Source organism: Dromiciops gliroides, chromosome 1 (assembly GCF_019393635.1).
Source record: "Dromiciops gliroides isolate mDroGli1 chromosome 1, mDroGli1.pri, whole genome shotgun sequence".
Classification (NCBI taxonomy): domain Eukaryota; kingdom Metazoa; phylum Chordata; class Mammalia; order Microbiotheria; family Microbiotheriidae; genus Dromiciops; species Dromiciops gliroides.
Genome location: NC_057861.1, coordinates 164,947,847 through 164,962,754, shown reverse-complemented (window position 1 = coordinate 164,962,754; position 14,908 = coordinate 164,947,847). Strand labels below are relative to the sequence as shown.

At 41.7% G+C, this 14,908-nt stretch overlaps 1 protein-coding gene across 2 annotated transcripts in view; it reads left to right on the top strand.

Moving 5' to 3' along the window:
• LYRM4 (LYR motif containing 4) overlaps positions 1–14,908 on the top strand; it is a 218,445-nt gene that overhangs the window by 72,624 nt on the left and 130,913 nt on the right. The gene's annotated exons all lie outside the window — the stretch shown is intronic.

Here is a 14,908-nt window from a genome sequence, read left to right as displayed (position 1 = left end):
CCTTGACCTGGGAGTTCTGGAATTTGGCTATAATATTCCTGGAGGTTTTCCTTTTGGGATCCCTTTCAGGAGGTGATTGGTGGATTCTTTCGATTTCTATTTTAGCTTCTGCTTCTAGAATATCAGGGCAATTTCCCCTCACAATCTCTTGGAGGATGGTGTCTAAGCTTTTGTTTTGGTCATGGTTTTCAGGTAGTCCAGTGATTTTCACATTATCTCTCCTAGATTTATTTTCCAGGTCAGCTGTTTTTCCAAAGAGATATTTCATATTGCCTTCTGTTTTTTCATTCAGTTGGATTTGCTTTACTGTGTCTTGTTTTCTCATAAAGTCACTAGCTTCCATTTGTTCAATCCTAATTCTTAGACAATTATTTTCATCGGACAGTTTTTTAATCTCCTTTTCCATTTGGCTTTTCATACTGTTGACTTTTTTCTCATGACTCTCCTGCATTGCTCTCATTTTCTTTCCATTCTTTCCTCCTTTTCTCTACATCTTCTTTCTATTTCTTCTACTTTCTCTTCAAAGTCTCTTTTGAGAGCTTCCATGGCCTGAGACCAGTTCATATTTTTCTTGGAAGCTTTGAATGTTGGAGCTTTGACCCTGTTATTATCTTTTTCTTCTGAGGTTGTATTGTGGTCTACCTTTCCCCCATAGAAGTTTTCGATGGTCTTCTGCTTTCTCTGCCTACTCATCCTGGTTTACTATTTCTTGGCTTTTAACTCCTTCTCAAAGTGTGTGCTGCTTCCAGGACACACTGTTTGAGCTACAGCGTGGCCCTGGGGGATGATTGGGCTTCTTCTCAGCCTACCTGGCCTCGCTTTCTCGGCTCCACTCCTGTTCCCAGCTTCACAGGGTCCCAGGTGTTTTGGTTTGAGGGGGGTGGGGCAGGTTTTAATCTCGCCTGGCTTGTTCTCTGGTCCGGAGATAACCTCAAGCCTACTTACTAAGCAACCAACCAGCAAAGCTTTCTGTGGTGTGGTTTTTAGTTTGGATGAACCTGCTCCCCTGCTCCCCTTCCCCACCTTGGCCTCCTGCCACTCAGGATCTCTTCCTCGTTCCCCGCTGGGGTAGAACAGTCAAATCCTTCCCCCCAGTCCACTGGTACCCCTGCACTTACACATACACACACACACACACACACACACACACACGCACACACACGCACACACACAAACCCCACTAGCTGTTCAACCCAACCGAGTGCTCTGTCCTCTTGTTATTTTAATATTTCATAGGTACCAGTGTGGCACTCTGGCTGGTAGGTATTGTTAAGCTATAAAGCATGATGTTTATACACTAAACATGGCCCTAGAGCAGGACCAACCCAGCAGAGGTCACAGAGGTTCACTACCAGGCCTCTTCAGGCAGGCACATTATTTTTGACCATAGCAACTCATTCAGTTTTCCATTTTGGTGGGGTGGTGGTCCTTATTGATCAATGAAATCACAGATCTGCTAAAAGTATCCCAGGTAAGTCATTTTATTTTTTTTCTAGGTAAGTCATTTAAAAAATATATATTATGCACCTTTATGAACACAAAGAAGCTAGAAAGGAAGCTGAGCTGCTTCTTACACTTGTGAGTTGTCCAATTAAGAGAAAGGGGATCATAGTCAGATGCTGTCATGTTCCCTCCTTTCTGCTCAGGCAGGGCTTCCCTGTGGCTGTGAAACTTAACTTGATACTTAAGAGATGAGAGACAGAAGGCAATTAGATATGTGTGTCTTGGTGAGGAAGAGCTTTGCTGAACACCTCTTTATCTGGTATTCCTCAAGTGGCAGAAGAAAATCTCTTAGAACAAAGTTACGTGCACACACTCTGGAGTTGCTTGAGCCATATTGTAAACTGCTTAGTAGTCCTGGCCTTGGATCTGCTGCATACAAGAGCTCTCTGTATACTAGGAGCAGAAGAAGGGCTGGGCATGCAAGGTTTAGATAAGGCAGACCCCTGTCTCCTGGAGTCTAGTTGCAGGACAAGACAGAGACTGTGAGCCCTATTATATGTTGGTCAGAAAGGTGCTGATCAAAAGGTGCTTTGTGCGGTTCTGGTAATAAGAAAGAAGGCCAGGCCAGTGGTAAAGAGGAAAGTAACAAGTATGAGGCAGATGGAAGAAAGCTCCCACTGGTACATTGAAATTTGAGTCGAAAGTATTTGGTGTCACCATTGCTCTCTGATGATTCTGGGCAGCAGGTGGGGCAGAGGGTACAACCATCACGGGTAGAATTGAAGCCACCTGAGTGAAGAGCCCTGCTCAGCTGACCATAGAAAACTGGTACTGCCAACCATGATAGATGTGCAGTGCTCAGCAGCTATCATTGTTCAGAGTAGGAGGAAACAGAGCCAAGTCCACATTCCTTCTCCAGGCATATTCACCAGAGGAATCACCATTAGTGGTGGCCTTATCATGACATAAGAGAATATCAGACTTCAGACGGTTGGGAAAAGATTTTCAAATGAAAGATTAGGAGAGGAAGAAAAACTTATGTTTATTTTCCGTTTTTTTATTTTTGTCTGAGGGCAGCTAGGTGGTGCCATGAATGACCTAGACCTGGAGTCAGGAACATGAGTCTTCCCGAGTTCAAATCTGGCCTTAGACACTTAACTATGTGACCCTGGGCAAGTCACTTAACCTTCTTTGTCTTTATTTCCTCATCTTCAGAATGAGCTGGAGAAGGAAATGTATCTTTGACAAAAAATAATGAAAAGTCAGATACAACTGAAATTATGGAACAACATTTTTGTCTAAATGTTCACATGAAAAAGAGGTTTCATTTCCTTAAAAACACAATTCATTAAAAAAAATTCCTTCAAAACCCCAGACTTCTGCATCATGAAATTGCAGGGACCTTTTTAAGAAAAAATCCCTTTGGATTTCCTTCATAATCAATCAATAAAAATTTATTAAGCAGAGGCTGCTAGGTGGTGCAGTGGATAAAGCATTGGCCCTGGATTCAGGAGGACCTGAGTTCAAATCCAGATTCAGACACTTGATACTGATTACTAGCTGTGTAACCCTGGGCAAGTCACTTAATCCCCATTGCTCCACCAAAAAAAAAAAAAAAATTATTAAGCACCTACTATATGCTAGGCATTGTGCCAAGCCTTGGGGATACAAAAAAGAGGCAAAAGACAGCCACAGCCCTCAAGGAGCCCTTAACCTAATGGAGGAGACAAGCAAGTAAATATGTACAAACAAGCCTGATGCAGCATAATAAATAATTAATAGAGGGAAGACACTGGAATTACGAGAGGTTAGGAAAGGCTTTGTATAGAAGGTGGAATTTTAGGTGAGATTTTAAGAATCCTAGATCAGAAAGCAGTAGGGGAGGTATCAGTGTTGTTTCTCCTGACCTATCACTGAAGTGCCCTTCAGGGGAGCCTTAACATGCCTCTTGTTTTTGTTTGTTTTGGTGGGGCAATTGGGGTTAAGTGACTTGCCCAGGGTCACACAGCTAGTAAGTGTCAAGTGTCTGAGGCTGGATTTGAACTCAGGTCCTCCTGAATCCAGGGTCAGTGCTCTATTCACTGAGCCACCCAGCTGCCCCAATATGCCTCTTGTCCAATCATACAGCCAATAAGTACCTGAACTAAGTTCTGTCTCCCAGTCCATCCGTGGTGCTCATTTGTTATACTGGGAGTAAGAGTAAGATGTAGTGTGGCATAGATAGAAAGTCTTAGACTCAGGAAGTCCTAGGTTTAAGCCCTGCCTCCAGCCATATTGAGGACCCTGGGGAAGTCACTTAAGCTCTCACTGCTCTGGGCAACAATCTGAGACTTGTAAATTACATTTGTAAAGACTATAGCAAAAAATGTTAAGGTTAAAAAGGGAATATTACTTACACATTAATGCCCACTTTACTACATGCTATGTGGTTGGACTACTTTCCACTTACCAAATTGGATAAATCCCAAACCAAATGACACACAGAATTACCAAATTTGAGAATTTGAAGGAACCTCAGCAGTCATCTAGCCCCACTACATAAGAGCTGACAGGGATTGTCTAGCCTCTGTTTAAAGAGCTCCAAGGAAGGGGAGCCCTCTCAAGGCAGCCCACTCCACTTTTAGGCAGCTCCAGTTGTGAGGAAGTTTTCCCCAAAAAAGGAGCCTAAATTTGTCCCTTTGCTTCTTGTTTTGCTGAAGTCTGAGGCCAAAACAGCAAGCCTCCTCCACATACTTGAAAAGTGTCATCGCGCTCCCTGGGTCTTCTCTTCTGCAGACCAAGTATGCCCAGTTCCTTCCACCAGTGCTCCTATTGCATGTATTCAGGGTCCTTCACCATGCTGGTTGTCCTCCTCTGGAAACTCTTAGATCCAGAGATGAATACATACTTCAGTGGGGTCCAATGAGGTCAGAAGAATACAGTGCGGCTCTCGCTTCCCCATTCCTGGAAATTCTGGCTTTTTAACTGCAACCCAAGGTGCCATTCACTTTTTTGATTGCCAGCACCCATGGCTATCTCATAATTGATGTCTCTCCATGCTTTCCTCACCATATACCTTTAAAGATATGTTGTTGTTTTCTAATGAGTCACGCCTGAACAAGAACAAATCTCCTCCATGAAGCCATCAAAGTTTCCTCTGTCCCTGCTAAAAATAGTCTTTCTCAGATTTTTAGAGCTCTTTTGTAGCCCATTCTTCTGTCACAATCAAATTCTACCTTTTGCTTCTTTATGTTTCCGTTGTTTTTCCCCCTGTATATTGTAAGCTCCCTGAGGACAGGGAGTGTCATTATTCATTTTTCTCTTCCTAACACGTAGCCCCATAATCAGTATTTGTTAAATTGATGTGACTTGCCTAAGAAGAACACCTGTAGTTGAGGCCCTAAGGAAGGCTTTGTGGAGTTGAGCCTTGAAGGATGAGCAGTATATTAGAAGGCTGAAATAAGGGGGAAGAGTTCTCTAGGAAGCGTGATCAGACAGCTTGAGTCAAAGGTACCACAAGGGTGGGAACATGCTAAGGAAATATTCCATGGTTCAGCCTGGCTGAAAAAAGATAGTAGAAAGAAAGATGGGAGAGGGCCTTGAATACCAGGTAGAGGAGTTGTACTTTATTTATTAGTTAATAGAAAACCACTGTAAAACATTTTGGAATGGGGTAGTCATATGATTAGTCTTTGTGGTACAGTAGAAAGAACACTGGCTTGGGAATCAGAGAACCTAGGTTCAAATCCAGCATTGGTCATACACTGCCTTTGTAACTTTGAGCAAGGCCCCTAACTACTCCAGGCTATGTTTTCTTCAGCTGTAAACAAAATGGTTGAATCAAATGGCTTCTAAGATACCTTCCAACTCTAAATCTGTTGATCCTATGATTAGAGCCACATATCTAAAAGCCTAGTCTGGAAACCAGTCTACAAGATGGCTTAGAGTGGGGAAAGAACAGAGACTAGGAGTCCCCTCAGAAACCTATTCAGGTGTTTCCAAAAGAAGACAATAAGAGCCTGAATTAAAGTGGTGGCAATAAGAATGGGAAGGAGAGGAGAAATGTGAGATATTACAGAGGTAGAATCAGCAGAACTAAGTCATGATTGGATGTGAACATCAAAGGGATAAGGTTGGCTTGTCCCAAGGGAGATCAGGCCCCTATAACCACATGCTCATTTCCCATAAACCAGAGCTGAGAGGTCTGGTCAACCCCTTTCTGCCCTGCAACCCCATTCCTGAGGTAGAGTTCTGAAATTGAGTCTCGGTGTCTGAGAGAACAGTGAAGTCATTAACAGATGATTCAGGGGGAGGAACAGATGTTGAGGGGGAAGATCATTTTTTGTTCATTATTCTTGGTGTTGAACAATGCCAGAATTATAAGCAGAACTGAGCACCTAATAGCAACCTAGTCAATACTTAGAGACTGAGCTCTGATCTCTCACAGGCGAGAAACCTGACTTCTAGTCCCATCTTTGCCACTAACTCACTGACTGACCTTGATGGAAACAATGAGCTTCTCTGGACTGCAGTTTCCCAATCCATAAAACAGGAATAGTTGCTTTCTAAGTTCCCTTCTGGCTGTAGTTCTGGGATGGAAGGATGGATGCCAACTTATTATACTTTATAGCATAGCTACTTTGCCCTGACATTCAAAATATGATGTTTAGGGTTTCTTTTGTTTTTTTACGTCACCCTCTTTTCCAACTGTATCCCTCCCCATCCCCAATCTTTTGAGCCATCCTTTGCATTAAAGAATTAAAAAAAAAAAACAATACATGAAAATACTTTAGAAAGTATCGTGTTGACAATTTTGTGCAAAGCTTGTTGAGTTTGTCATGCCTTTAGACTTAGGCACTGTCTCCCAAGAATATTTATGAAAATATTTCATGTACTAGGAAAAAGCACTAGGATGAGAGTGGGGACGCTCCGGCTGCAGTCTCTGATCTCTCACTGACCTTCAGCAAATTATTTAGCCTTTGTGAGCCTCAGAGTCATCATTTGTAATATTGGCAGTGGGCCAAAGAGGTTGGTTTAAGTGACCTCTATATTCCAGTCCACCACTAAAGCCTTACTACCTTTATGTCTTTGCACAAGTTATTTAACCTGCCTGGATCTTGGTTCCCTCATTTGTAAAATGATGGGTTTGGACTAACTGACCTTTAAGGTCCCTTTCAGCTCCTAATCTGTGACCCTATATTTAGCCATTTCTGTTAGGGTGTGCACTATTCCACAGTCTTATTTCCTTAACTCTGCAAAGAAGGGAAGGAAGTGTATCTGCTACTTCATTCTGCATTAGTGAAGGTGTTTCCATTATTCTCTCAGTGCTTCATGTTTCTTCTTTCTTACAGCAAAATAACATCCCATGACATTCACGTACCACAATGTGTTTAGTAATTCCCCAGCCAAATGGTATATCCGTTGTTTCCAGTTCTTTAATATTGCCCTGACTTTAAAAAAAAAAATTGCTATTGATGTCTTTCATTTTTATGTGACCTAAGTTTTCCAGTGTCTCCCTCCCCTCATTCCTCCCAGAGCCATCCCTTATAACAATGAGTAAAAGAAGTAGAAGAGGGAGAACATGGTTCAGCAGAAACCAACTAACATGGAAAAAGGCTGGCATTCTATGTAGTATTCCATTCCCATGGTCACCCACCTCTGCATGGAAGCAGGGGACGGAGGTATCTGCTTACTTTTAAAGTGGGTCAGTGAGTGGGGTCTTTGGCTCAAACTTTAGGATCTGAGAAAGGGTGAATTTTTATGGCACTGACCAGCCCCCTTTACTAAAATGGCTTTTTAAAAGGACGACTTTGTCCTCCAGATGCAGCGCATGACGTATTCTGCAGAACTGTGGGAGTTAGTGGGTTATGTAATGTTTGTAGTTATGTAATGGTTGTGCTGTTGCAGCCAGCTGCAGCACCAGAGCCTAATTGAGGGAAGCCTTTGCTGTGTCTCCTAAAAGCTTTTAACACCGCCAGCTGTGGTAGGAATGCTACACTGATGAGGATGATATAAGGGGTCCGTGAACCATTGTACAGAGCTGCCCTTTCCTGCAGGTGAGATGATAGTTGGTTCATATGCTAATGAGGGTGATTTTCATACCAGGTTGTTTCAGAGGAGAAACAAAAATAAAGGGGGAAAAACCTGTAAAAAGGGAGAGAATATTAATTTTCTCTTCAGTCCAGATACCTTCGAGGTGAGCTAAACTCAGTTTTCATTCCTGATACTTAACCGATTAGGGAGATTCTCAACTGTTTCTGTAGGTATCCCCTTCCTGGTGTTCAGGTGTTTTATTGGTATTCTAAAGTATAGCAGATTTTCTCCTACCAAGAGAGGCATCCAGTTTCTTTCCTCCATTTGGGTCAGGGAGGCTGCAGGAAAAATAGCTTGATTCAGCTGACCCTCATAGCACTTACAGCCTGAATCCCACAGTCATATCCCACATTTTATTTCATGTGTGTGTGTGTGTGTGTGTGTGTGTGTGTGTGTGTGTATAGCTATAGGTATACAGCATGTCCCAAAAGACTTAATGCAGTTTTAAGGTATGATAGCTATTATTTAAAACTTCATTAAGATCTTTGGGACACCCAGTGTATATCTATAGCTATATCTATATAGATAAAATATGTACATATTATATAAAGTATATATATAGATATCCTATAAACTGCATTATATATGATCTATCCAGTACCTAACACAAAACCAGATATACCAAAGACATTTTAAATGGAACAAGTATTTATAAATATTTAATGAATGAATTCCTCCCTCACCCCTGCCTTCTCTTCCTTTCCTTACGAAAGATTGTGTGGTTAGAAGAGCTTCCATCTATCTCTCTTGGTGACCTGATCTCTTTGTAAGGTTACACTGAGCTTAAGATAAAGTATGCTGTTGTGGTCAGAACACAAGATTTTATGCCCAGTCCTCAATCACCAATAGGTTCAGGTTGTTACCCTTGGGGAAATTACTTCTGTTTTATGCCTCAGTTTCCCTATCTGTAAAGCAGGTTTTATTGTATCTCCCGTTTACTATCTGTGTGATTTTGTACAAGTCACTCAGCCTCCTTGGGCTTCTGGTTCCTTAAATGAGGGGGGCCCACTGCCTCGTTCCAGCTCTATGATCCTCTCTTCCTGTTGACTTTGAAGAATTAGATGATATGAATAAACAAGGTAGAGTGAAAGGAACATTGCACTGGGAGTTAGAAGAGCTGGATTCTATTGCTGTCTCTTGTCAAGGATACCAAGTAACCTTGAGTAAATTACTGTCTGCACCTCCAAATCACCCCCCAGCTGCCTGGATATTTCTGTCACATACATTATGTCCAATATGGAATTTGCTGTCTTCTCCCACTAAACTACTACCCATTTCTCAATTCTTGCTAAGTGCAAGTGGGCCAGAACCAGTGGGCTCTGGAGCCGAATGCCCTGATACTTCCACCTCTCTGACCCTGGGCAAGTCACAAAAACTCCCCAGGCTTCAGTCTCCTCCTCGGTAAAGTTACGGCTTCTGGTGGTCTAGACGGCTTGCATCTCTAGCTCCATGATCTGCCATCCAGGGGTACGGCTTTGGAGTTACCCTCCATTCATTTTTCTCCCTCACGCTTTCATATTCAATCAGGTTCCAAGTCTTGTCAGTTCTCTCTCCACAACATCCGGCAGCCGCTGTGGGCTGCTTACCTCTGTGGGCTTACAGCATAGGACTCCACTGCCCACACGCCACATTCCAGCTGCACTGGTCGCCCTCAAATCAGTACTCCAGCCCTTGCCTTCCTCACTTTGAATAGGCTGCACCCCCCCCACCTCCCCCCCCACCCCATGCCTGGAAAGCATCCAATCTCAGCTGCACTTTAAGACTCAGCTCAGGTGCCTTGTCCTCTGGCAACTCTTTCCTGAAGCCCATAGTTCTTAGTGCTCTATCCCTACTCTTCATCTTGTCAGGTCCATGCCTGTCTATCTATATGTTATATTCCTCACCCCACCCCCACATGTATACTTCTGGAGGCAGGAACCTTTTTCTTTTTTATCTCCAGTGTCTCGCATGATGCCTTGCACGTAGTAGATACTGGATAAATGTTATTTGTATTTGTTTGGATCTTCCCAGCCTGGACTTTTTGTGAGAATCAGGTGAGAAGCATTTCAAAAACTATGAAATGCCACACAGATATTAAGGTGGTGGTGATCATTTTGATAGTAGGAGTAGTGATGATGGCATGTAGTATAGAATCCTTAGAAGAAAACATTCTTAGAGATGAGGAAATAGGTGTTCTTCCATGGTGCAGTAGAACCCAGCACTACCCCTAGACTAGGAGAACCAAGGTTCAGATCCCACCTATGTGACCTTGAATAAGTCTCACCTCTTTGGGCCTCTTTCCTCATCTGTAAAATGGGAAGGTTGGATTGGGTGGCCCTAAAGGGGTTCAATCTGGCAATCTCATGACTAGCCCCACTCTAGAAACTATAGTTCATCCTCTCTATGAGACTTTTCCTGATCTCTCCCCCTCCCCCCCACAGATTTTCTTCTATGTCTGTATTGATCTTAGATCTCTGGGAACTATGATCAAGATAATAGTATCAATCATTGCATCTGGAAAGGGCGTGTCAGTTGGTGGTCCTCTTTTTCTTTTTTGCCATGCCTGTGACTTCCCAGACTAAAACATCTGGCCACCACTTTGCCATACATGTTGTTGTCCCTTATTAGGATTTAATCTCCTCAAGGACTAAGGCTGTCTTCTCGTTTTTAATCTTCACATCCCCATCCCCTAGGACAGTGCTTGACACAAAGTAGACACTTAACAAATAATACAGTTGTGTCACCCCAGAATCGGAACAGCTCGGTAACTTTGTATAGGGAGGAATGGAAACCACCATAAGCTTCTCCTCCCCTCTAAGCTTTCCTTTTCTTAGAGACAACTTATTACCTTTCAACCTACCTGTATTCCTGAAATCTTTGTGTTCTAGAAAAGGGAGTGAACAGTATGTTCCTTGACATACTGTGATAAACTGTATTTAATATATGCTTTTTATGGCAAAGAAAGTTGAAGCTGGGAATGGCAGGAGAGAGAATTTATGGTCCCAAAGGAACAAAAATAAAATATAGTTTCTCTCTTTTAATCTGGTCCACAAGGTGACAATTTATTTGCATTTAAATACTCTTAAGTAGTTCTGGGAAAAAAAGGAGTCCAGTTAATTGTAACCTTCCCTTAAGGTCAGACAGATTGGCTGTCCCCTTAAGACTTTGTTTCCTAACCTATAAATTAAAGCAAATGAATGAACCAGATTACCTCTGAGGTCCATGACAGCTTCAACATTCTTTAATTCTTTGTTTCTACCCTCATATTTAGTCAGGATGTCCAAGGCTATCCTATGGTGGTATGACAGGCATAGTCAATTTACTAAAGAAACGTTTTAAAATTTAGACCATGTGATAAAAATCCTAGCATCTCTGTATGTGGTTTCCAATCAGATCCTGGAACCTTCTTCTTCCCTGCCTCTATCCTTTGCTTTCCATGTAATTGGTTTAGAAAGTATAACACTATGATAAACCAGAGTCAAGATCTATGACTGAAGTTCACTTTCAAACTTGTAAGTGTGTAAGAAGTTGAGCAAACAGTGTTTTCCCTTTTCTGCTCTCCTCGCTGCCCCTATTCCAATCTCTGGGGCAGTGTTAATCTTTGGGCTTTCAGTGCCAATTACTTGTTCAGAAGTCAGCCTGGATTTCCAATGGTTTCAGCAGAGCCTCACTGACTAAATTCCAGGTGACAGTTTCAATATGAAATATTTATCACTCCCGGATAAAAGTACAACCAGCAAATGGAATTCAAAGTCCTCGGGTGAAATTCAGTCCACCGAAAGCTTCCTTTTAAAATGTTACCATCCCATTGCAGACCACCAGCATGACAAAGCAGAATTCTAAGCAGTTCCACAAAGGGTGGACTGTAGGAAGGTGATAGCAGCAGGCAGGCCAGAGCTGGGGGTAGCAAGCTGTTAGAACCATGGGGGCCTATTTGAGGCAACATGGTTTTTAGGCCAGGAGGTGTAAAGGCAGGGTGATAAAGAGCAGGTCTGTCCAATAGCCAGCTGTTAACCAAAGCAGAAAAAAGACATGGAATCACTGTAGAAAAGCACCTGCTTATCCATAGGTCTTTTTCACCACAATCAAACATATTTACCAGTGCTTAACATAGTGTCTGGCACATGCATGGTGGATAGTTGGCCTATGTGCAAGTCATCTTTGAGTATCAAGAATGAGGAAATCCTGGGGCAGCTAGGTGGTGCAGTGGATAAAGCACTAGCCCTGGATTCAGGAGGACCTGAGTTCAAATCTGGCCTCAGACCCTTGACACTTACTAGCTTTGTGACTCTGGGCAAGTCACTTAGCCCTCACTGCCCTGCAAAAAAAAAAAAGAATGAGGAAATCCTACCTATCCTTCATGGCCCACATCAAATGTCACCTTGTCCTTGAAGCCTTCCATGATTGTCCCCTCCCCTGCCCCCAAGCAAGAAATGTTTTCACCCTTTTTGTGAACTCTCATTATACCCTGTTTATATCTCTCTTGTGAGCTTGTCAAATTGGTTTTCTATTTGTAGCTATTTCTGTGCATGTTTCAGACTGAATTATGTATTACTTGAGAGCAAGGGTATCACCCCCAGTACTTCACATAATGTTTTGCACATGGAAGCAAGTGCCTACTGTGTGCCACAATCAGTGTTAGACAAATGTTACTTGGTTCAATGATATATTGGTCTCATTTCTTGTATCTCTGAGAATTTGAATTGCTCAAAATGTTTTGCATTCCCACTATTTGTAAAGCACTGTATTCCACATCACTGATGAATTATAGAACAAAAGGAAAGAAGGATTTATTTAATACCTACTCTGTGCCAGGCACAGTGCTAAACACTTTACTAATACAGCCTTGCAACCACCTTGGGAGGTAGGTGCTTTTATGAGCCCCATTTTACATTTGGGGAAACTAAAGCAGATAGATTAAATCAGGTCTTCTTAAATTTTTACCACCCTCAACCCCTTTTCACCTAAAAAATTTTTACGTGATGCCAGGTATAAAGGTATATTAAATAGGTATACATAACCTTTAACTATTGCCAAATTTTTTGCAACCCACACATTCAGTTACTCAACCCCATATGGGTTCTGTTTAAGAAGCTTTGGATTAAGTGACTTGTCAGGGTCATACAGGTAGTAAATATCTGAAATCAAATTTGAACTCAGGTACGCCTAATCCAGGCTCAACACTTTGTCCACTGCACCACCTAGCTGTCTTCTGTAGAAGACAAAGACGGTCTTTCTGTGCTCAGAGAGCCTACCTTCCGATATGGGCAAATGCAACCCAGCATGCTTACGTGTGCACTCACACAATTCCTATGTGGCAAACAAGACCAGTCTCATTATTTTAGAACCTGAATATATGTACAAGTGTTCTGGGATAATGTCTGAAACATAATGAGTAACAAAATCAGTTTATTCAGATTCAGTTTCTGTGAACAACTATAATCATTGTCAATTTGAAATGAGATTCCTTTGGTTTTTTATGACAATTTTCTGTCAGAAAGAGATGCTAACTTCTAGTTTCAGTCTTAGAAACAGCATCCCAAGCTTTGTCTCTCTCAGCTTGCCCCACTTACAATCACAATTTTCTCAGAATGATATTTTTCACAAAAACTCAGTGCTCTATAATTATAATGACCAGTCTTAACCCCAAAGAAGTGGTGACGAAATGCATATTCCTCTACCCATTGCAATGATGGGGCACTATGGATGTGGGACATTGTAGTTCATTGCATGTGAGCATGGGTGAGCCCCACTTTTGCTTAATCAACTGTTGTTTTCTCTTTGTCAGAAGGGAAGGTTCCCTGGGATGGCAAGACTCTATCTAGAAATGACTGATTTTTTTTTTTAATGAAAGTTATCAACAAGTTGTCTATACAAATTGGCTTACTAGAACAAAACAAAGCTTATGCTTTAAGATAGAACTTGTAAAGAGAATTCTAATTACCTTCCTAGCCATATTTTCCTGTTTCTTGTATTCTTTACTCCTCTAATGTGCATATCAAGCCACATTTAAGAGAAGTATAGGTACTTACTATTTATGGGGGTGAGGGAGTGTATTCCTCATAGGGTTAGTTCTGAATCAAGATTGGCATGGGCAGTGGTAGTGGGTAGTAAACTTCCCATGCACAAAGTTCCTAACAACTATAAATGTGCATGTGCATGTATGTATTATACAGCAAGAAATAGTAATTCATTTATCTTCCTCAACGTAATGTAAATTAGTATTTTCAGTTACAAAATTCTAAGATGCAAAACCTTAGATTCATAAGATAGAAGTATAGAACAAGAGGGTAGCTAGGTGGTGCAGTGGATAGAATACCAGTTCCAGAGTTAGGAAGAGTTTAAATCTGGCCTTAGACATTGACTAACTATGTGATCCTGGGTAAGTCACTTAACCCTGTTTGCCTCAGTTTCTCATCTGTAAAATGAGCTGGAGAAGGAAATGGTAAGCCACTCCAGTATTTCAGTGAAACCACAAATGGAATCACAAAGGGTCAGACATGACTGAACAATAAAAATAGAACAACAAAGACCAGGCATTATGAAAAGCATTGCAGAAATAAAATTTTTGTTTACCCTACCACAAGGGTTCAGCTAGTTCTGGGAGATGGAACTTCATATGATCACAAGCAAGTAGACCAGTCTAGCTGTACCAGAGAGTGAGGGCAGGAGTAGAGGTTGCAGTATTGTATGAAATGTGAAACAGAAGTGGTAACAAGCCAGGTTACAAAGACCTTTAAAAGCCATTTAACGACATGAAAACTTTGTCGAGGAAAGAGAAGCAGCAGTGTATATCAGGGGCCACTAGGTCAGAGCATTGGAGTTGGAGTCAGAAAAGACCTGAGTTCAAAGGTGTCCTCAGACACTTAACATCTATATGTGACCCTAGACAAGTCACTTAACTGTTATCTGCCTCAGTTTCCTCATATGTAAAATGTTATGTGAGGCAGGATTTGAATTCAGGTGCTTCTGACTCCAAGTCCAGTGCTCTATCCACTGTGCTACCTAGTTGCTTAATATATTGTATATTGGAATAAAATTATCAAAATATTTTACAAACAAATTTTTAGACCCCAGGTTAAGAATCCCTGCTCTCTGTGCACCAAACAACACAAGAACTTTGGGGAAGTAATATGTGTTATCATAGAATGGTAATTGGGTAGGAGTTAGGGGAGGCAGGCTCCTAAGGAATATAAACCTAAGCTGAAAAACAAAACCTAAGATGTGCATGCAGTTTTTTGTGTATCGGTTATAAGATAGAATCAGCTGCTTCATAGATCATTCAAAATGATAAACCTGCTACCTTTCATGCTCTTGATTTTTCCTATGCCCAGAATGGTTCATTCCCCCATATTTACAACAAAGAGCATCTTCTTCACTCTTCCAGGCTCACCAAATACCAACATTTCCATGA